Consider the following 24,308-nt stretch of genomic DNA (forward strand, 5'->3'; position numbering starts at 1 on the left):
TTAGAAATTGATATAGAATTACCCCCAATGCTTTAATTTCTGGCTTTTCTTCTTTTGTTAGCATCTAATACTATACTGAATTTTGAGTTGGGGTTTCTGCCTTGATTTTTTTGCTAAATTTTATCAACTTAGTTTTTTGTGTTGAGTTTCAATATTACGAGGCCAAACTGTGCACTGGATAGGAGCACAATTTTGTATCTGTATGTTTCTGGATTCCAGAGACAAGTCTTTAAACATGTGAAAATTTTGTCGGAACGATCAAAAGAAAGTAAAGAACAAAAGAACAACAAAGGGAGGGTCCTTGTTGCGGAAACCGCTTACAATGCACAAAATGCACAGTTTGGCCTCGTAATGAAAGAAGGTTTTGTGAAGTACAGAGACAAGTTCTAATAGGATTTTTTGCAATAGCTGTACAGCATTTTTGATGTCATTATCGTCACAAAATAGAAGTGTGTCATCTGCATATTTTACCAATTTGCAAGATTCAGTTAAAGTTTTGTTCAAGTCATTTATGTATAGGTTGGAAAATAAGGGTCCTAAAATTGTACCTTGAGGTACGCCCTGGTGAAGTAAGATCTAATTGGATTCAGAAATTTTTACTACATTTTTCTGTTGTCTGTTTTTATAAAGCTATGAATCATCTATTTGCAGACTCCGAGAATCCCAAAACATCCAGTTTAGTCTTTAAATGTTCGTGGTTGATAGAATCGAAAATTTTTGATAGATCTAATAAAAATACGGCAACATATATGTTTTTATCTATTGATTTGCGGAAAAACTCAGTGCAATAAAGGATTGCGTCCATTGTTGAAAATGCGGCTCTAAAGACAAACTTGGAAGATAGGCTGGAAGATCAGACAATCCGGTTGGTTTATTTGCGTTTAAGTTTGTTAATTCGTGTTTACCTCCACTTTCAGTTACAAACCGGAAACAAAACTTTTGTTTACGTTACTTTTTGATCCTTGTGTTTTTGAATGTTGGATCAACTACGTTTTTTTTCTCAAAAAAACATCCGAGTCTAGAAAGCTTTTTGAAGCTGTTTGTTATTGTTTCAACAAATTTATTTTTAGTGGTGAGATTTGGTTCGCTAATTTTTTCGAGTTTTTTTTGTTCATTTACTAAAAACACAAACTAAACTTGGGATAAATTCAATGGAGTTTAATTTTTGTTAGATTTTTTTTGTCTCAACTGAAAAACTCAGAATGCAAGTGGAAAATCATTGTGTTCATTGGAGATTCAAGAGGTTGCTAAAGCTTATGCAAAATAAGTGAAGCAAGCACCATTTGATTTGGGGCAGGAAAAAGCTATAAATTTTCTAGAAAAAAGGTTTCTTTTAGGATTACCTGTCAATGAAGGGTTTGTTTTTTGAAAAAACAATACCGAACCTAACTACTAGAAACTTAACAGTCAGACAATTTCAACATAATGAATAAAACTGACTTGATGGTGTTAAATTCTCAGAAAGAAACTAACAAAAAACTGTTGAATCTGAAAAATGTAACGACATGAGCGAACATCTTTACAATAAATTAAGGTGAACAGATAGTCAACCGATTCTGATCTACGGTTTAGCAAAACTACACAAGAAAACAAACTACAGCGCCCGGTCTTTTCTCTAACTGGAAGTTCAAATGACAACTTGAACGAAACATTAGGAGTGAACTTAGAATCGAAAGTAGTAGATGTTTCAGCTGATCAAAGGGGGGTGCAGGGCAGACCCCAAGATTTAACATACGTTACATTGTTCCGGATCGCCACGCTTTGTTATAGCATACAAGAGTCAACAAAAGTAATAGTTGTTGGAGCTGATCAGTGGATGAGGATGCTAGGCGGACCCCATGTATTAACATATGTTGGGTATTTCGGATCCGCCATGCTAAGTATTAACATAGAAAAATCTTCAAGAAATTATCAAAGGAAATAGATTTCCTAAAATTTTTGGGTTGTGTAGTGATAAGAGAATGGTAAAACAAATTGGTGTTTTTTTGTGGTTTTTGTGTAAAAACGTCTAATTTTTTCGCAAAAACCTCGGCGCACGTTAACTTATAGGTAAATGTCATTGGTGCATTAAGTGTGAAACGTAGAATGAAAGTGTTTCATTTAGTTGTTTTTTGTTGCATTGTAAGTCAATGGTAAGATTTTTTTGCACAAAAAACTGACTTTTTTTTGCAAAAACTTATTAAAAAACCATTAAAAATTTAAAAACACGATCAGATTTAATACCATTGGAGCAAAAACTGTTTGATTAGATAATTTTACTCTTTAGCACAGTTTACTCTTTATTTTGCTGGAAATGCAGCTGAAACTTTCAAGTACTGATAAAATTGTCAAGAGTCATAATTTGAAGACTGGTACGTTCAATTCGTTCAAATTAGAATCAGCATCTGTCTAAATATATTTTTTTGCTCAATGTCTACTTCATTAATTTTCTGTCACAGAGGTTGTCTTCTTTGTGACCCACAACAGTGCAAATAATATAATTTAGCATCAATTTTGAATTTTTTTGAAAGATAAACCAAAGCTCGATTGAATTTAAATTAGGAAAATTAAACTCCTAACTCCCAGGTCAACAAATGATTTCTATGAGTGCTCAATTCTCTGCTTATTTACCATAAACACAAAATTTATCCAAGTGTCTTATCACAATTACCTCTTGTATTCATAAATGAAGCAAATTTGGAGGAGTTTTCTAAGTCAAATTTCAAAAGAAGTATCTGTTTCTGAAATACATACGAATGGCAGGTGTGCAAACTTTTCTAATAACTTGTTGAATTTATTTGACTGATTCAATTGTTCTAGTACTCAATGAGTCCTAATTGATTTTAAAGTTGCTTCGACAACGGAGATATATAGTAATTTATATTTGACATTTCAAGTGATTAAATAGCTTGAATGGAGAATTGTGAATAATGTTTTATCTATACTCCTCTATCAGAACTGTTTTTGCATGAATACCAAGAAGATTGTAAAAATTTATCAAAAACGAGTCCAACTTGGAAACTTTAAGTTTCCCATATTTTTACTTAACTCATTAAAAGATAGAAACAAAGTGCACAATGATAATTTTTCGATGTCACTATTTTTTGACGTATGACACAGCCTCCCCATGTTGCAAGGGTCAGGGACACTATCTCTTGTGCTTTCATGCCTCATTCAGGAGGCAATTCGGTTCGCTTAAGATATGAGACTACAAAATCGTGTTACAGCTTAAAAGCCACTGCCAAACCCCACTCTAGAAATACAAAACGTCCGTGTGGCAGGTCTCTAATTACCTACAACACGCGACCGCCATAAAAAAAAACAGGGTTCGAAGCTCAAGTATACCATTAGTTTTTATTGGACAGTGGATCTTTGATCCATTTCAGATGGATCAACCTAGAACTCAGTCTAGATGGATCAACCTGAAAAATAAAATAAGTACTCACAAAGTGACGCGACTCTAGAACCAGGTAAAAAGTATAAAAGCAACAACTCTAGTAAGTTTTTATAATCAGTAATTTTAAATCAAGAAGTTTAGTTTTCTCAACCATTGGGCAGCTTCACTCGTCTGCCTGCCCAACCAAGGTTTTCTCTCGCCCAATGATGATGCTCCCGTAGGACTTCGCGTTGCCGTCTATCAGGAAGAAGACAACTCTAATCGAATTGTCGATTGCAGTAAGATTGCGAACAGCAATTTTACCCTATTCTGATTTTTATCAATTTTCCCGCAATTCTGATCTTTTTTCCTCTGATAAAATTAACTTCTGATTTTCAGTTGTCGCGAGAAACTTGTCATGACATGGTCGATTCGATCTTTTCAAAAATTACTTTTTCCATAAATTCAAGGGTAAACTTCCAACTCAAAGTCCAATTTCCAAATATGACCGGATGGCACACTTTTTTTTAAAATATAATTTTAATTTCTCCCAGAGAGGTTAGAAATTGATATAGAATTATCCCCAATGCTTTAATTTCTGGCTTTTCTTCTTTTGTTAGCATCTAATACTATACTGAATTTTGAGTTGGGGTTTCTGCCTTGATTTTTTTGCTAAATTTTATCAACTTAGTTTTTTTGTGTTGAGTTTCAATATTACTGGATAGGAGCACAATTTTGTATCTGTATGTTTCTGGATTCCAGAGACAAGTCTTTAAACATGTGAAAATTTTGTCGGAACGATCAAAAGAAAGTAAAGAACAAAAGAACAACAAAGGGAGGGTCCTTGTTGCGGAAACCGCTTACAATGCACAAAATGCACAGTTTGGCCTCGTAATGAAAGAAGGTTTTGTGAAGTACAGAGACAAGTTCTAATAGGATTTTTTGCAATAGCTGTACAGCATTTTTGATGTCATTATCGTCACAAAATAGAAGTGTGTCAACTGCATATTTTACCAATTTGCAAGATTCAGTTAAAGTTTTGTTCAAGTCATTTATGTATAGGTTGGAAAATAGGGGTCCTAAAATTGTACCTTGAGGTACGCCCTGGTGAAGTAAGATCTAATTGGATTCAGAAATTTTTACTACATTTTTCTGTTGTCTGTTTTTATAAAGCTATGAATCATCTAAATTGCAGACTCCGAGAATCCCAAAACATCCAGTTTAGTCTTTAAATGTTCGTGGTTGATAGAATCGAAAATTTTTGATAGATCTAATAAAAATACGGCAACATATATGTTTTTATCTATTGATTTGCGGAAAAACTCAGTGCAATAAAGGATTGCGTCCATTGTTGAAAATGCGGCTCTAAAGACAAACTTGGTTTGGCTGAGCAGGTTATTAGATAATAAGCATTCATTGACTTGTTTGTATAATAGTTTCTTAGAAACTTTAGAGAGTGCACCTATTTTGGAGATTGGTCTATAGTTCTTTGCTGTTTGTGCGTCATCTTTTTTGTATATTGGGCTAAAAATTGCTCTTTTAAGTCTAGTTGGAATCAAAATGAGCTTAATAAATGAATTTATAAGAAATGTAAGGTGTGGATATTTTTCATTAACCCAATCTTTCAGAGCCCAGGCTGGAAGATCAGACAATCCGGGTGGTTTATTTGCGTTTAAGTTTGTTAATTCGTGTTTACCTCCACTTTCAGTTACAAACCGGAAACAAAACTTTCGTTTACGTTACTTTTTGATCCTTGTGTTTTTGAATGTTGGATCAACTACGTTTTTTTCTCAAAAAAACATCCGAGTCTAGAAAGCTTTTTGAAGTTGTTTGTTATTGTTTCAACAAATTTACTTTTAGTGGTGAGATTTGGTTCGCTAATTTTTTCGAGTTTTTTTTGTTCATTTACTAAAAACACAAACTAAACTTGGGATAAATTCAATGGAGTTTAATTTTTGTTAGATTTTTTTTGTCTCAACTGAAAAATTCAGAATGCAAGTGGAAAATCATTGTGTTCATTGGAGATTCAAGAGGTTGCTAAAGCTTATGCAAAATAAGTGAAGCAAGCACCATTTGATTTGGGGCAGGAAAAAGCTATAAATTTTCTAGAAAAAAGGTTTCTTTTAGGATTACCTGTCAATGAAGGGTTTGTTTTTTGAAAAAACAATACCGAACCTAAGTACTAGAAACTTAACAGTCAGACAATTTCAACATAATGAATAAAACTGACTTGATGGTGTTAAATTCTCAGAAAGAAACTAACAAAAAACTGTTGAATCTGAAAAATGTAACGACATGAGCGAACATCTTTACAATAAATTAAGGTGAACAGATAGTCAACCGATTCTGATCTACGGTTTAGCAAAACTACACAAGAAAACAAACTACAGCGCCCGGTCTTTTCTCTAACTGGAAGTTCAAATGACAACTTGAACGAAACATTAGGAGTGAACTTAGAATCGAAAGTAGTAGATGTTTCAGCTGATCAAAGGGGGGTGCAGGGCAGACCCCAAGATTTAACATACGTTACATTGTTCCGGATCGCCACGCTTTGTTATAGCATACAAGAGTCAACAAAAGTAATAGTTGTTGGAGCTGATCAGTGGATGAGGATGCTAGGCGGACCCCATGTATTAACATATGTTGGGTATTTCGGATCCGCCATGCTAAGTATTAACATAGAAAAGTCTTCAAGAAATTATCAAAGGAAATAGATTTCCTAAAATTTTTGGGTTGTGTAGTGATAAGAGAATGGTAAAACAAATTGGTGTTTTTTTGTGGTTTTTGTGTAAAAACGTCTAATTTTTTCGCAAAAACCTCGGCGCACGTTAACTTATAGGTAAATGTCATTGGTGCATTAAGTGTGAAACGTAGAATGAAAGTGTTTCATTTAGTTGTTTTTTGTTGCATTGTAAGTCAATGGTAAGATTTTTTTGCACAAAAAACTGACTTTTTTTCGCAAAAACTTATCAAAAAACCATTGAAAATTTAAAAACACGATCAGATTTAATACCATTGGAGCAAAAACTGTTTGATTAGATAATTTCACTCTTTAGCACAGTTTACTCTTTATTTTGCTGGAAATGCAGCTGAAACTTTCAAGTACTGATAAAATTGTCAAGAGTCATAATTTGAAGACTGGTACGTTCAATTCGTTCAAATTAGAATCAGCATCTGTCTAAATGAAGCAAATTTGGAGGAGTTTTCTAAGTCAAATTTCAAAAGATGTATCTGTTTCTGAAATACATACGAATGGCAGGTGAGCAAACTTTTCTAATAACTTTTCTAAAGTCCTAATTGATTTTAAAGTTGCTTCTACAACGGAGTTATATAGTAATTTATATTTGACATTTCAAGTAATTAAATAGCTTGAATGGAGAATTGTGAATAATGTTTTTTTTTATCTAATTCCTCTATCAGAACTGTTTTTGCATGAATACTAAGAAGACTTGTAAAAATTTATCAAAAACAAGTCCTTTTTGCCTCTAATTGATTTTGAAATTAGCTTGGAAACTTTAAGTTTCCCATATTTTTTACTTAACTCATTAAAAGATAGAAACAAAGTGCACAATGATAATTTTTCGATGTCACTATTTTTTGACGTTTGACACAGCCTCCCCATGTTGTATATTGCTATTTTTTAAACCCTCCTAGAGATGTCGAACTCTGGTCCATTGTTGATTCTCAGAAACAGAACTGTCTTCATATATAGGTACGAGTGCAAGGTTTACAGCATCGTGAGTAACAGTATTCCGGAAAACTGAGATTTTTTTACTTCTTTTTCATCAAGATATATTTTGCTGTTGCTTCTCAATTATACCCAGTTTATTTGTTTTGACTTGTTCGAAGAACGGTTCGAAATATAAATTCCCTTTGTTTTTGTGACCAAGAAAATCTCACAAACATTTTTTTATTTTAGAAAATTCATTTTAATTGGAACTAGCTTTTTTCTGGAGTACATTTTTGTTTAGAAGAGCAAGCTTTTTAAATTTCAAATTGAGCAGAAAATCCTTTTAAAAAGATAGAAAACTTAAATAAATGTGTGAAAAGAAAAATTGTTTCAGGTTTTTGCCAATTATGCAGCGGACTTCTAAAGGGGCTGGAACACTTTTTCAGATAACCAAAAAACATTTCAAATTCAGAAGTTTCTTCAACAGTAGTAATTTTTGGTAATTGCTCTTTTGTAAGCTAATGAAAATTTTTTCCGTATCTCAAGTCCGGAGTTTCTTTGCAGTTTCTTCATTTGATATATATGAAAGTTTTTCGCGAAAAATTCTTAGGTATAACTATGTATTTTTTTTTCAAATCTCTGAATCTTTTACCATTGAATTCTCTCATTTCTAAAAAATCTCTCACATTTGCTTCATTTTCTCACATTTTCTTCACCTTTTTCATTTTGAGAATCTTGATAGATTTAGAACCAATTTCAAACTAGATGCAGTGACTCACCTCTTCTCCTATGATTGGCTTTAACTGTTGTGATAGTTTTCTATGTCTTCTAAAATATTTATTCAATTTAATGGTTGAGTTGGAATCAACTGAAGTAAAGAAAAATTTGGTAATGAAAAAAATGTTTAGTTCAGCTGTATTTTATTACCAGCTAAAGTATCAGTAGGTTTGCTGATATTTCAATCATCTACAAAAAACAGAAAACTTATCAATTGATTCATTTACATCATTTTGCTTTAAAAACAATTCGTTTTTTTTATTCAGTTGATGTTTTTGTTCACAAGAAGTTTTGTGGAACAAAATTTTTTGTTAAAATGGAGCTATTTTTAAGATATTTTCTAAAAATTAAAAAATTTCTTAAAAGTTTCTAGTTTTTTTCACAACCTTGACCGAGTGTCTTTATTTGGATTGGATTGAAAAATGGCGAAAAATTGAAAATCGACATTTTTTTTCGTCAAAATTATCACCTTGATAAGATTTTTTTTTCTAGATTTCTGGTTGGTTAATTTCTAGTGGATAGAATTTGGAAGATTCAGTAGATTCTAAAAGCTTATGAGTAATGACTTCTTACAAATATTGGGAGTAAACGTGTAGATTCTAACATTAAGGAGGTTCTAGAAACTTTTTGCTAGGACGTCGTTTTCTTTCTAGTGGAATTTTTCTACCCCATTTCCACTGTTCTTCAAAAACTATTGTGTACGGACGTAATTTTTTCTGGTACATTTATTCTACAGTTTTCACTGTTCTATAAAATTTCCTAGTTCATAGTTTAAATGTTTAAACAGTTTTCAATTATGTTGCATGAAAAACTCGCAAGGATTCATCACAGCTCTATCCAGGTTTTCGGATCAGCCTTTTTGGAAAAGAATCAAAACTTTAAGACTAAATTTATAATTCTGATTTGTTGAAATGTGTTGATTGTTTCATTGATGGTTATGGTTCTGTCAATTATGTGGATTTTGCTGTGAAAAAAAATGATTTTCAATGATCTTTTTTCAGGAAATTTTATTCCCACATGAGAAGAGAATTTTATTTCACAAACAAATAGACAATTTTTTGTGGAGACATTCCTAGAGACATCGACTATTTACTTCTTTCAGACATTGAGAATGTTTTTGATTGAAACAGTTTTTTTTTTATCGAAAACACTATTTTTAAGAAAATATTGTTAATATTAGCATTGTTGAAGAAAACATCTGTTTGAAAAAGTTTCTCAACAATTTATTTTTTTTAAAACGTTTTTGGATCAAGAGTTAGAACAAATTGTTTCACTTCTCCCCTACTCTCCATCTGACTTGGTTTTATGGAATTCAACTACACAATTAAAGTCTCAATAAATGGAAAAAGCTATGAGAACATGCAATGAAATGCAGAAGTTTGAACAAATAAAGGAAATGCTTTTCAACTTATATTACACTCTTGTTCATAATATTGTTCAAATAAGACAAATTTTAATTAAATTTAGATGAAAATAGTTATTTTTTTAATTTTTTTCAGAAACTAATTAAACAAATACCTGAGAATCAACTGATACTTCCTTTATGTATTACATCCCTTTCGATTACGTTGTATGTTTTTAAAATTATGTTTTCAAAATTATTTTAAAAATTATTCAAATTTTCTAGCTCTAATAGTACACTTCAGTGATAACAAACAGATTTGAGCCAATAGTTTTTAAATTAGCAAACATAAAAAGTATGACAAAGCATAACATTTACTAAAATTTAAAATTATCATCAAACACAGAGACTCCCAATAATTCCTTGGAATCATTGCGAGATCTGGGATTTCATTCAAAGTATAGTTGACATAGGTAACATGCTTCAAAGCTCCATTTTCCTTCGTAGTGAATAGTCAAATCTGAATGAAGGGTGGCTTGTACACGCTGATTTTCTTGATTGTGAGACACATCCTCATCATGTTGCATGTTGCTATTTCATAGACTTTCTTACAGATGTCGAGCTCCTGATCCGTAATTATTTTTTTGCCAGAGTTGGCTTCATATATAGGTAGTAGTCTAAAAGTTCAACAGCGTGAAAAACGGTATTTTGGATTGCTGAGCTTCTTCGGTTTTTTCGTCTTCCTCTTCTTCTAGTTCTACTTGCTTTTGTTTCTCGACTTGACTCATTTCATTTGTTTTGACTAGTTGGGAGAACGGTTCAATCTATAAAATCCCGTTGTAAGGTTTTTGGGACCAAGCAAACCTCCCAAAAATTACACCAAAATATTGCATCGCTTGCGGACAAAATTATATCAAAAAAGCCGCTTAGCTCGTTAAATTTTTAGAACAATTTTTGATTGACACTTTTTGACATAATTAACCCAATTTGAGAAAACTGAATCAAGAAGAAAGTTTTTTTTTTATTTCGCTGGGAAAACCGATATTTAAATTCCAATTCCAAAACTACCAGCCTACCACGTTTTTCATGACCTTCACACTTTTGCTGTTCAATGATAGTGGATATTGCCATCCTTTTAACAGAGGAAATGAATTCACATAAAAAAAATCAGAAATCAAACCAACCGCGAAAAAGTAAATTTGAGCCTTGAAAAAAAATCATCACGACCTATATAAGAGTCTAAACTACGATAGAAACACATTGGACTCCATTTCATTTTGAGGTTTCGTTGTACTTACCTGTCTTTTCGTAGCCGCACATTCTTCACCAAACTCTCGAACTGCATTTCGAACAGCTCCGACTGAGTTGCCCCGTTCCAGATGACAACCTTGTTAACAGGGTAGCAAGCAGGAACACCTCCACCCACTAAAAAATCCAACTGTTTTGTGAAAAACTTTTGGCCTTCAAAGACAGTAAGCAAAGCGTGATCTCTTATTTATTCCATTAAATTAAATCGACAAAATGTTACATTTCTTATTGAAACTTAACTTACCAGAAAATCCAGAGCTGATTTAATTTATTCGGGCAAAATATTGCATCGATTGCTGACAAAATTATATCAAAGGAGCCTCTTATTTAGTAAGACAATATTCAAGGAGGGTACAATCTTCTAAAATTTGTATAAACTTATTTTAGTTTAAAAGCTAAAAATGGTCCTTTTACTATACAAATATCAATTTTTTGTTCAAAAACAATTTTTTATTGTTTTGAACCATTTTTTGAAGTTTAATTTGTTTTGTCCGGATTAATTGATTTTGTCCGGATAATTTAAACTTAAATAATGTTTAAAATAGAAAAAATTACCAAAACGTGTGAGAGATTTGTAAAGGAGGTAAGTTGACCATTTAAATTTAGAATTCTGTCAGATCTAGCAAAAAAATTCAAGAGTAAAAAAAACAAAGCGATAAAAGAACAGAAAATGAACCGACCGAAACAAGCGCGAATTCAAAAAGTCATAAATTCTGCAGACTGCCTTACACTAAGTGCAAACTTCTACATACAGGAAAAAAGTTGGTACACTTTACTTACTACTTGAAAACCAACACAACCCCACCACCCCGGTTCATTACAATGTCTTAAATATAGAAAAAAGATCAATTTTTGCTGCGCTAACAGAAAAGCCCGGAAAACGCTGAAAGCTGGGAAAGGGGATTGAAATCTCCAACATTGATTACCATGTGGCCGCTAACTATTTCTACGCTGGTATAAATCTGTATTTCATGAACAACAGCCAACAGACACTTGAGAGCGTCAATGAACATAGAAAACGAAATATTACTTTTAAAACCTTTTGAAACCGGAATCAATATGCAATTTCCTCATCATCGGGACCTATAAAAAATCATCGGGTCCTTTATAAGAGTCTGATCTACGTTCATCGACTCTTAAAAAACCACTAAAAGTTTTGGGCGATCAAGTTATAAAACTTAGAATAACCTAGATCAATAGGTAACTTTTCCTTAATCCGCTGAGAAATCTTCCGGGATTAAAGTTCTAAAACTCAACTTTCTAAACTTAAATCCGGCCACGTTTTCGTGCTAATTGAACTTTCATTATTGAAAAACGTGATTTGCCTTCCTTTTAGCTAATAAATTTGATTTGAACTAAGAAAATCCAAAATCAAATCGCAATAAAAATCATAGTTAAGCGTGAAAAATGATAAAACTTTGTCCGAAAAAAAAACAAAAAAACGCTCTAAAAGTGTCTTCACTTTGCTTATTGACACTTCAAAAGCAGGTGACTCATAAAACATTGACAAAAGCAAAGGTGTCAAAACTGAAACAACCCATTGATTTTCAACAGTGGGAGATTATCCTCAGAAAAACCGATTCACAGAAGCAACGCTGCTTTTACTGATCGCTTGGGTCCCTACTTACTGTATGGCTATCCTGGGGAGGCTGTTTTCATTCATTTTGCCATAGCCGTTCAGGCCTCCGAATTCAACACCCTAGAGCTAAGATAGCCGTTGGATAAGGAAGCCGTTGGATGTGGCACAGACAAAACACCCTCCGTCTTGGTTGAACCGCAGGGACATGATTGAGCATGTATCCCCGCTCATCACTTCTGAAAGGTCAACTTGACTTGTCGCAGCTTTTGAATCAGCTTCCAATTGCAGCTTCCAAAAAAAACTAACATAATAATTGCAATCTAAAGATGAATCAAAATAGCAAGTGTAAGTCGAATTCACAATTACAAGTCAGAAAAAATGAACACTTTAATTGCAAAATGATAATTAATATTATTAAGCAAGTTTAAGTCACACAACTTTTCATGGTTTTATATTTATTACAATATAATAAAATAATGATTAGAATTTCAACATCAAATAAATTTAAATGACATTCAGAACCCCGTGATGTCTACCCCCGGTGAGCTAACGAGCTCTGTTAATCTGGCTACCCCTTTGATGATTCTCACACGAACAGCAATCATCGTTAACGGTGGACACACGCCATGAGCAGGCAAAACAGAAGCATGTTACAAGAAAAAGAAGCAAGAACGTTCAGAAGAACATCTTCAGAACATTTAATCGGTTTCCACTAGTTCCGAAAAACGATTGTTGTAGTTAACAGCCAAGAAAGGAGCTTCCAATTGGCTGAATACCCTTCCGGTTGAAGAAATCAATCAAATAAATTAAAGTAATCAAAAGCTGTCATAAATGTTTGGCAAAATCAATTAATTAATTTTATCTTCGTCAAGCACAGGTTTTCTCAAAGCAAAAAATTGTTTTCTATATACGGCCAATCTTCTTAACCAATTGCTCAATTTTTCGTCTTTGTCAATAAAAAACTTTTCGTTGAAAATTGATAATTCGGGCATATCTTTCTTCTGTCGATACCTATTAGAACTCATGGCCGCCAAAGTGGGATTAAGCTCCGATAACTCTTTTGTCGAGTTCTTGGCATTCTGCTTCTTTCTGTTTGCCGTTGACTTGAATTGTCTCTGTTTAAATGCGTCTGAATTTAATTCATTCATAACGGCTGTTGACGGTTTTACTTCTTTTACTTCCGTTTCTGAATTCGAGCTTTCTCTTTTTTCTTTCTTCTTCATGATAGAAATAACGTCCTGTTTCAATCTTCAGAGGCTGATATCTTCGGACTGTTTACTCGATTATGCGTCTTTGAAGCTGATTTTTTGGGTGCTCTGTCAAAAAAAAAACAGCGCATAGCTAAGCTGTTGTTTTTTCACTTAGCTATATTGTTAAACTATAAAAGAATATGCCAACTTAGAATGTATCAGATGACCAAAAACCCTTTGCAAAAAATGTTGCGAGCAGGGAGTATTTCATTCCTCATTTTGACGACATTCTTTCCATAAATCAAAACAGAGTGTTCTTTAATGACCAAATTTAGTTTTCAATGAGACTATTAATTGCTAAAAAAAATTGCATCACTTCAAGTTTCAATATTTCGTCCATCAAAGTGGATGAATTGAATAAGCTTGGGATATTTTTCAGCCATTAAAACAACATACGTACCTGGAGCGTGATGAGCGATTTTCTTCGCTCGATCGACTAGAGCTTCGTTTTGGTTTCCGATTGCTACTTTTTCTGTCCCTTTTAGAGCTTCGGTATGACTCATGTTTGCTAGTTCTGCTACGGCTGCGAGACCTTCCTCTGCGGGATTTGTAACTTCTTGCATGTTTCTTTCGACTTCGCTCGCGGGATTTTGAACGACTTCTGCCGCTTGATGACGACCTACCACGCCCCATTTATTAACTCCCGTTTTTTTCTGAAAATTATAATAAACAAAAGCTCAAAGTCTGAAATTAAAAGTATATCAGAGACTAATGAACAAATCCAATGTAAACAAAGTCATTTGTCGTTAGAAACCAAGATTGACCATAAACTCTAAGGTCTTAACTCTTAAAAAAAACTAACATAATAATTGCAATCTAAAGATGAATCAAAATAGCAAGTGTAAGTCGAATTCACAATTACAAGTAAGAAAAAATGAACACTTTAATTGCAAAATGATAATTAATATTATTAAGCAAGTTTAAGTCACACAACTTTTCATGGTTTTATATTTATTACAATATAATAAAATAATGATTAGAATTTCAACATCAAATAAATTTAAATGACATTCAGAACCCCGTGATGTCTACCCCCGGTGAGCTAACGAGCTCTGTTAATCTGGCTACCCCTTTGATGATTCTCACACGAACAGCAATCATCGTTAACGGAGGACACACGCCATGAGCAGGCGAAACAGAAGCATGTTATATGAAAAAGAAGCAAGATTGTTCAGAAGAACATCTTCAGAACATTTAATTGGTTTCCACTAGTTCCGAAAAACGATTGTTGTAGTTAACAGCCAAGAAAGGAGCTTCCAATTGGCTGAATACCCTTCCGATTGAAGAAAAGGGATACACACTCTATAAAAGGTGACTTTCGTGATGCGTTGGCAATGTGCTACTGCCACCCTGTCAAGAAACTGCCGACCAATTGCGTTTGTGGCCACTCCTTCAATGTTGAGCACGCCATGATTTGTAAAACCGGAGGTTTTGTTGCGCAGCGACGTGACGGGACTAGAAATTTTTTAGCCCATACCCTGGATTCTGTTTGCCGAGGAGTTGGCATTGAGCCTCATTTGCAGCCTCTCAGCGGTGAAATTCTCCAACCGGGTACTGCGAACTCAACTGACGAAGCGCCATCATCTGCGCTAATTTCAGGGCAAGAAGCGTTAAGACTTATTTAGACGTCCGTGTCTTTCATCCCAACGCAACCAAGTTATATTGGAAAATCATTCAAATTGTTATATGTTCACCATGAGAACGAAAAGAGGAGTGCATATAATGACAGAATTAAAAACGCTGAACGTGGAGCATTCACGCCCCTCAACAACTGGTGGCATGGGGAAAGAAGCCTCAAAGTTCGTGAAAAGGCTCGATCAAAAGATATCCGAGAAAAGTATTACTCCCTATTCCGATGCCATTAGTGGAAACCGGCTGAAGATGTCTTTCTCGCTCCTACGATCAGCTATCACAGGGTTGAGGGGAACCCGGAAGTGGAGAACAGACAACAACCAAGGCTAAAACTTCCCTCACTTTGATGTTATATTGTTTTTCTTTTGTGAATTTACTTTGTATTTTGGAACTAAATTTAAACTGTTTCCATTTGGTTTTCCATAGGTTGCCATAGAAGCTTTTTCACAAAAAATAGCCAGAAAATATTCCTACAAATTAAATTTCATAGTCTTGTAAGTTAAACTGCTGCTGTTTATGTTTGAATTTGCATTTTGATATCGGTTCCAAATAAGAATTAATTTTGTGAAAAAAAAACAATTTTTGATATAATGACTGCTGAATGTTGCTTCAAAATTGCAGTTTGTAAGTTCTTTTTGTTCTCATCGATTAAGTTGTTCACGTACTTGATTTTTGTGAATGCCGGTATTTAATTATATTTGATTTTCCATAGATGGCAAATTTTTTCTCCAATCGAGAAACAAGGAAATGTGACGTTCGACCAGAATGTCTCAAAATGCAAGTTAGATTTCGAAATTTCTATATGGCAGCTGAGCGAGAAAAATGTTGGTTTTAACACATTAACGGTGTTAATTGTTCATTTTAGCGAACGACGAATGGATAATTTGGACTGGCATGTTAATTTTTAAAATTTCGTTTGAAAAGAAAGACACGGTACGACGTCAAAATTTCGCGACAACTAAAAACTGAAAGAAAAACAGAACAACAGAAATCATTGAGAAAAACGGTGAACGGCAATTGTGCGAGACAGATCGAGATTGAAACAGAAAATAACTATCAGAAGACCATTCCGAGTTGTAACGATTGTGCCGCTACAATTGTTAAAACACGAATCCCGAGAACCAGGAAGGGTATTGAGACGACGTGCCCAGCCTTCCGGAAAGAAATAAAACTGTTATTTGCCCGATTTCCGGAATCCGGAGGGGTCTCGGGAGAAAACTGCAACTCTCTGTTTATAAAAATTTTTAGCTTCTGGTCATGTCCTGAATTAAATTAATAACATCTAAAGTCGTTTTCAGATTAGGAAAAGCTAGGCGTTGAGGGAAAGGGTTGATCCAGCTTCGATTGAGATGAACATTTTTATCTAATGAAAAAAAAAACAATAGTAATATGATAAATATGTAGTAGCCCTGTTTTTAGGAGTGACCTCGTGGTCTGGGGATACTGAGACCCAGCCATGAGCTCACTGTTTCTGCATGTAATTAAGTTAATTAGAGCGTTCTGATCGAAGCCGGAAACAGTAACGTTTTTGTCGACCCGATGTTAGAAAGACCACCAAGAGAACTGCCTTTGGCCGAGACGGTGAAAAGCATAAGGAGCTGTGTTTAGACGCTAGCCAGTCGTTTTAGAACCTAGCTTTATTTTCCGTCGATAAGTACTTCCGGGCGAAAGTTACAAAACCAGAAGTACCTTGTATTCCAGTTTAAGATCGGATGAAGATACAAATTTTATTGTCACAGCAAGCCTTATTTGCCCATCACAGTTGTTTTTCAACTGATATTATTAGATGGGATGTCAAACTGTTTAAAAAAATTGCTGAAAACTGGCGATGGTTTTTGACAGAAGCGTTCATTAATGGTAACCGGATTTTGATTTTCAGTGGTTTTTTAATCAATTGTAATGATTTGATCCCGCAAGTCATGTAGCAGTTGTCTGCTTATGTCACTTGAGGTTAAGAAGAATGAAGAAAAGGACCAATAACCATTGGCGCAAGGGTCAGGGACACTATCTCTTGTGCTTTCATGCCTCATTCAGGAGGCAATTCGGTTCGCTTAAGATATGAGACTGCAAAATCGTGTTACAGTTTAAAAGCCACTGCCAAACCCCACTCTAGAAATACAAAACGTCCGTGTGGCAGGTCTCTAATTACCTACAACACGCGACCGCCATAAAAAAAACAGGGTTCGAAGCTCAAGTATACCATTAGTTTTTATTGGACAGTGGATCTTTGATCCATTTCAGATGGATCAACCTAGAACTCAGTCTAGATGGATCAACCTGAAAAATAAAATAAGTAATCACAAAGTGACGCGACTCTAGAGCCAGGTAAAAAGTATAAAAGCAACAACTCTAGTAAGTTTTTGTAATCAGTAATTTTAAATCAAGAAGTTTAGTTTTCTCAACCATTGGGCAGCTTCACTCGTCTGCCTGCCCAACCAAGGTTTTCTCTCGCCCAGTGATGATGCTCCCGTAGGACTTTGCGTTGCCGTCTATCAAAATAGCAAGTGTAAGTCGAATTCACAATTACAAGTAAGAAAAAATGAACACTTTAATTGCAAAATGATAATTAATATTATTAAGCAAGTTTAAGTTACACAACTTTTCATGGTTTTATATTTATTACAATATAATAAAATAATGATTAGAATTTCAACATCAAATAAATTTAAATGACATTCAGAACCCCGTGATGTCTACCCCCGGTGAGCTAACGAGCTCTGTTAATCTGGCTACCCCTTTGATGATTCTCACACGAACAGCAATCATCGTTAACGGAGGACACACGCCATGAGCAGGCGAAACAGAAGCATGTTATATGAAAAAGAAGCAAGATTGTTCAGAAGAACATCTTCAGAACATTTAATTGGTTTCCACTAGTTCCGAAAAACGATTGTTGTAGTTAACAGCCAAGAAAGGAGCTTCCAATTGGCTGAATACCCTTCCGATTGAAGAAAAGGGGTACACACTCTATAAAAGGTGACTTTCGTGATGCGTTGGCAATGTGCTACTGCCACCCTGTCAAGAAACTGCCGACCAATTGCGTTTGTGGCCACTCCTTCAAAGTTGAGCACGCCATGATTTGTAAAACCGGAGGTTTTGTTGCGCAGCGACGTGACGGGACTAGAAATTTTTTAGCCCATACCCTGGATTCTGTTTGCCGAGGAGTTGGCATTGAGCCTCATTTGCAGCCTCTCAGCGGTGAAATTCTCCAACCGGGTACTGCGAACTCAACTGACGAAGCGCCATCATCTGCGCTAATTTCAGGGCAAGAAGCGTTAAGACTTATTTAGACGTCCGTGTCTTTCATCCCAACGCAACCAAGTTATATTGGAAAATCATTCAAATTGTTATATGTTCACCATGAGAACGAAAAGAGGAGTGCATATAATGACAGAATTAATAACGCTGAACGTGGAACATTCACGCCCCTCAACAACTGGTGGCATGGGGAAAGAAGCCTCAAAGTTCGTGAAAAGGCTCGATCAAAAGATATCCGAGAAAAGTATTACTCCCTATTCCGATGCCATTAGTGGAAACCGGCTGAAAATGTCTTTCTCGCTCCTACGATCAGCTATCACAGGGTTGAGGGGAACCCGGAAGTGGAGAACAGACAACAACCAAGGCTAAAACTTCCCTCACTTTGATGTTATATTGTTTTTCTTTTGTGAATTTACTTTGTATTTTGGAACTAAATTTAAACTGTTTCCATTTGGTTTTCCATAGGTTGCCATAGAAGCTTCTTCACAAAAAATAGCCAGAAAATATTCCTACAAATTAAATTTCATAGTCTTGTAAGTTAAACTGCTGCTGTTTATGTTTGAATTTGCATTTTGATATCGGTTCCAAATAAGAATTAATTTTGTGAAAAAAAAACAATTTTTGATATAATGACTGCTGAATCTTGCTTCGAAATTGCAGTTTGTAAGTTCTTTTTGTTCTCATCGATTAAGTTGTTCACGTACTTGATTTTTGTGAATGCCGGTATTTAATTATGTTTGATTTTCCATAGATGGCAAATTTTTTCTCCAATCGAGAAACAAGGAAATGTGACGTTCGACCAGAATGTCTCAAAATGCAAGTTAGATTTCGAATTTTCTATATGGCAGCTGAGCGAGAAAAATGTTGGTTTTAACACATTAACGGTGTTAATCGTTCATTTTAGCGAACGAGGAATGGATAATTTGGACTGGCATGTTAATTTTTAAAATTTCGTTTGAAAAGAAAGACACGGTACGACGTCAAAATTTCGCGACAACTAAAAACTGAAAGAAAAACAGAACAACAGAAATCATTGAGAAAAACGGTGAACGGCAATTGTGCGAGACAGATCGAGATTGAAACAGAAAATAACTATCAGAAGACCATTCCGAGTTGTAACGATTGTGCCGCTACAATTGTTAAAACACGAATCCCGAGAACCAGGAAGGGTATTGAGACGACGTGTCCAGCCTTCTGGGAAGAAATAAAACTGTTATTTGCCCGATTTCCGGAATCCGGAGGGGTCTCGGGAGAAAACTGCAACTCTCTGTTTATCAAAACTTTTAGCTTCTGGTCATGTCCTGAATTAAATTAATAACATCTAAAGTCGTTTTCAGATTAGGAGAAGCTAGGCGTTGAGGGAAAGGGTTGATACAGCTTCGATTGAGATGAACATTTTTATCTAATGAAAAAAAAACAATAGTAATATGATAAATATGTAGTAGCCCTGTTTTTAGGAGTGACCTCGTGGTCTGGGGATACTGAGACCCAGCCATGAGCTCACTGTTTCTGCATGTAATTAAGTTAATTAGAGCGTTCTGATCGAAGCCGGAAACAGTAACGTTTTTGTCGACCCGATGTTAGAAAGACCACCAAGAGAACTGCCTTTGGCCGAGACGGTGAAAAGCATAAGGAGCTGTGTTTAGACGCTAGCAAGTCGTTTTAGAACCTAGCTTTATTTTCCGTCGATAAGTACTTCCGGGCGAAAGTTACAAAACCAGAAGTACCTTGTATTCCAGTTTAAGATCGGATGAAGATACAAATTTTATTGTCACAGCAAGCCTTATTTGCCCATCACAGTTGTTTTTCAACTGATATTATTAGATGGGATGTCAAACTGTTTAAAAAAATTGCTGAAAACTGGCGATGGTTTTTGACAGAAGCGTTCATTAATGGTAACCGGATTTTGATTTTCAGTGGTTTTTTAATCAATTGTAATGATTTGATCCCGCAAGTCATGTAGCAGTTGTCTGCTTATGTCACTTGAGGTTAAGAAGAATGAAGAAAAGGACCAATAACCATTGGCGCAAGGGTCAGGGACACTATCTCTTGTGCTTTCATGCCTCATTCAGGAGGCAATTCGGTTCGCTTAAGATATGAGACTACAAAATCGTGTTAAAGCTTAAAATCCACTGCCAAACCCCACTCTAGAAATACAAAACGTCCGTGTGGCAGGTCTCTAATTACCTACAACACGCGACCGCCATAAAAAAACAGGGTTCGAAGCTCAAGTATACCATTAGTTTTTATTGGACAGTGGATCTTTGATCCATTTCAGATGGATCAACCTAGAACTCAGTCTAGATGGATCAACCTGAAAAATAAAATAAGTAATCACAAAGTGACGCGACTCTAGAGCCAGGTAAAAAGTATAAAAGCAACAACTCTAGTAAGTTTTTGTAATCAGTAATTTTAAATCAAGAAGTTTAGTTTTCTCAACCATTGGGCAGCTTCACTCGTCTGCCTGCCCAACCAAGGTTTTCTCTCGCCCAGTGATGATGCTCCCGTAGGACTTTGCGTTGCCGTCTATCAAAATAGCAAGTGTAAGTCGAATTCACAATTACAAGTAAGAAAAAATGAACACTTTAATTGCAAAATGATAATTAATATTATTAAGCAAGTTTAAGTTACACAACTTTTCATGGTTTTATATTTATTACAATATAATAAAATAATGATTAGAATTTCAACATCAAATAAATTTAAATGACATTCAGAACCCCGTGATGTCTACCCCCGGTGAGCTAACGAGCTCTGTTAATCTGGCTACCCCTTTGATGATTCTCACACGAACAGCAATCATCGTTAACGGAGGACACACGCCATGAGCAGGCGAAACAGAAGCATGTTATATGAAAAAGAAGCAAGATTGTTCAGAAGAACATCTTCAGAACATTTAATTGGTTTCCACTAGTTCCGAAAAACGATTGTTGTAGTTAACAGCCAAGAAAGGAGCTTCCAATTGGCTGAATACCCTTCCGATTGAAGAAAAGGGGTACACACTCTATAAAAGGTGACTTTCGTGATGCGTTGGCAATGTGCTACTGCCACCCTGTCAAGAAACTGCCGACCAATTGCGTTTGTGGCCACTCCTTCAATGTTGAGCACGCCATGATTTGTAAAACCGGAGGTTTTGTTGCGCAGCGACGTGACGGGACTAGAAATTTTTTAGCCCATACCCTGGATTCTGTTTGCCGAGGAGTTGGCATTGAGCCTCATTTGCAGCCTCTCAGCGGTGAAATTCTCCAACCGGGTACTGCGAACTCAACTGACGAAGCGCCATCATCTGCGCTAATTTCAGGGCAAGAAGCGTTAAGACTTATTTAGACGTCCGTGTCTTTCATCCCAACGCAACCAAGTTATATTGGAAAATCATTCAAATTGTTATATGTGGAAAATCATTCAAATTGTTTCCAAATATGACCGACTGGCACACTTTTTTTTTAAATATAATTTTAATTTCTCCCAGAGAGGTTAGAAATTGATATAGAATTACCCCCAATGCTTTAATTTCTGGCTTTTTTTCTTTTGTTAGCATCTAATACTATACTGAATTTTGAGTTGGGGTTTCTGCCTTGATGTTTTTTGCTAAATTTTATCAACTTAGTTTTTTTGTGTTGAGTTTCAATATTACGAGGCCAAACTGTGCACTGGATAGGAGCACAATTTTGTATCTATATGTTTCTGGATTCCAGAGACAAGTCTTTAAACATGTGAAAATTTTGTCGGAACGATCAAAAGAAAGTAAAGAACAAAAGAACAACAAAGGGAGGGTCCTTGTTGCGGAAACGGCTTACAATGCACAAAATGCACAGTTTGGCCTCGTAATGAAAGAAGGTTTTGTGAAGTACAGAGACAAGTTCTAATAGGATTTTTTGCAATAGCTGTACAGCATTTTTGATGTCATTATCGTCACAAAATAGAAGTGTGTCATCTGCATATTTTACCAATTTGCAAGATTCAGTTAAAGTTTTGTTCAAGTCATTTATGTATAGGTTGGAAAATAGGGGTCCTAAAATTGTACCTTGAGGTACGCCCTGGTGAAGTAAGATCTAATTGGATTCAGAAATTTTTACTACATTTTTCAGTTGTCTGTTTTTATAAAGCTATGAATCATCTAAATTGCTGACTCCGAGAATCCCAAAACATCCAGTTTAGTCTTTAAATGTTCGTGGTTGATAGAATCGAAAATTTTTGATAGATCTAATAAAAATACGGCAACATATATGTTTTTATCTATTGATTTGCGGAAAAACTCAGTGCAATAAAGGATTGCGTCCATTGTTGAAAATGCGGCTCTAAAGACAAACTTGGTTTGGCTGAGCAGGTTATTAGATAATAAGCATTCATTGACTTGTTTGTATAATAGTTTCTCAGAAACTTTAGAGAGTGCACCTATTTTGGAGATTGGTCTTTAGTTCTTTGCTGTTTGTGCGTCATCTTTTTTGTATATTGGGCTAAAAATTGCTCTTTTAAGTCTAGTTGGAATCAAAATGAGCTTAATAAATGAATTTATAAGAAATGTAAGGTGTGGATATTTTTCATTAACCCAATCTTTCAGAGCCCAGGCTGGAAGATCAGACAATCCGGTTGGTTTATTTGCGTTTAAGTTTGTTAATTCGTGTTTACCTCCACTTTCAGTTACAAACCGGAAACAAAACTTTTGTTTACGTTACTTTTTGATCCTTGTGTTTTTGAATGTTGGATCAACTACGTTTTTTTTCTCAAAAAAACATCCGAGTCTAGAAAGCTTTTTGAAGTTGTTTGTTATTGTTTCAACAAATTTATTTTTAGTGGTGAGATTTGGTTCGCTAATTTTTTCGAGTTTTTTTTGTTCATTTACTAAAAACACAAACTAAACTTGGGATAAATTCAATGGAGTTTAATTTTTGTTAGAATTTTTTTGTCTCAACTGAAAAAATCAGAATGCAAGTGGAAAGTCATTGTGTTCATTGGAGATTCAAGAGGTTGCTAAAGCTTATGCAAAATAAGTGAAGCAAACACCATTTGATTTGGGGCAGAAAAAGCTATAAATTTTCTAGAAAACAGGATTCTTTTAGGATTACCTGTCAATGAAGGGTTTGTTATTTGAAAAAACAATACCGAACCTAAGTACTAGAAACTTAACAGTCAGACAATTTCAACATAATGAATAAAACTGACTTGATGGTGTTAAATTCTCAGAAAGAAACTAACAAAAAACTGTTGAATCTGAAAAATGTAACGACATGAGCGAACATCTTTACAATAAATTAAGGTGAACAGATAGTCAACCGATTCTGATCTACGGTTTAGCAAAATTACACAAGAAAACAAACTACAGCGCCCGGTCTTTTCTCTAACTGGCAGTTCAAATGACAACTTGAACGAAATATTAGGAGTGAACTTAGAATCGAAAGTAGTAGATGTTTCAGCTGATCAAAGGGGGGTGCAGGGCAGACCCCAAGATTTAACATATGTTACATTGTTCCGGATCGCCACGCTTTGTTATAGCATACAAGAGTCAACAAAAGTAATAGTTGTTGGAGCTGATCAGTGGATGAGGATGCTAGGCGGACCCCATGTATTAACAAATGTTGGGTATTTCGAATCCGCCATGCTAAGTATTAACATAGAAAAGTCTTCAAGAAATTATAAAAGGAAATAGATTTCCTAAAATTTTTGGGTTGTGTAGTGATAAGAGAATGGTAAAACAAATTGGTGTTTTTTTGTGGTTTTTGTGTAAAAACGTCTAATTTTTTCGCAAAAACCTCGGCGCACGTTAACTTATAGGTAAATGTCATTGGTGCATTAAGTGTGAAACGTAGAATGAAAGTGTTTCATTTAGTTGTTTTTTGTTGCATTGTAAGTCAATGGTAAGATTTTTTTGCACAAAAAACTGACTTTTTTTCGCAAAAACTTTTCAAAAAACCATTGAAAATTTAAAAACACGATCAGATTTAATACCATTGGAGCAAAAACTGTTTGATTAGATAATTTTACTCTTTAGCACAGTTTACTCTTTATTTTGCTGGAAATGCAGCTGAAACTTTCAAGTACTGATAAAATTGTCAAGAGTCATAATTTGAAGACTGGTACGTTCAATTCGTTCAACTTAGAATCAGCATCTGTCTAAATATATTTTTTTGCTCAATGTC

General features: G+C 34.9%; 1 protein-coding gene across 1 annotated transcript in view; it reads left to right on the plus strand.

Annotated features, from left to right (window-relative positions):
* The first annotated feature begins 2,172 nt into the window (after nucleotides 1–2,172).
* The window catches only part of LOC134848760 (WD repeat-containing protein 48-like), a 391,131-nt gene continuing 368,995 nt past the window's right edge, over nucleotides 2,173–24,308 (plus strand). Inside the window, exon 1 of the mRNA XM_063866275.1 lies at nucleotides 2,173–2,184. The gene's annotated coding sequence lies outside the window, so the exon portion shown is untranslated. The remainder of the gene's footprint in view (nucleotides 2,185–24,308) is intronic.

The sequence above is a fragment of the Symsagittifera roscoffensis genome, chromosome 1 (assembly GCF_963678635.1).
Source record: "Symsagittifera roscoffensis chromosome 1, txSymRosc1.1, whole genome shotgun sequence".
Lineage (NCBI taxonomy): Eukaryota > Metazoa > Xenacoelomorpha > Acoela > Convolutidae > Symsagittifera > Symsagittifera roscoffensis.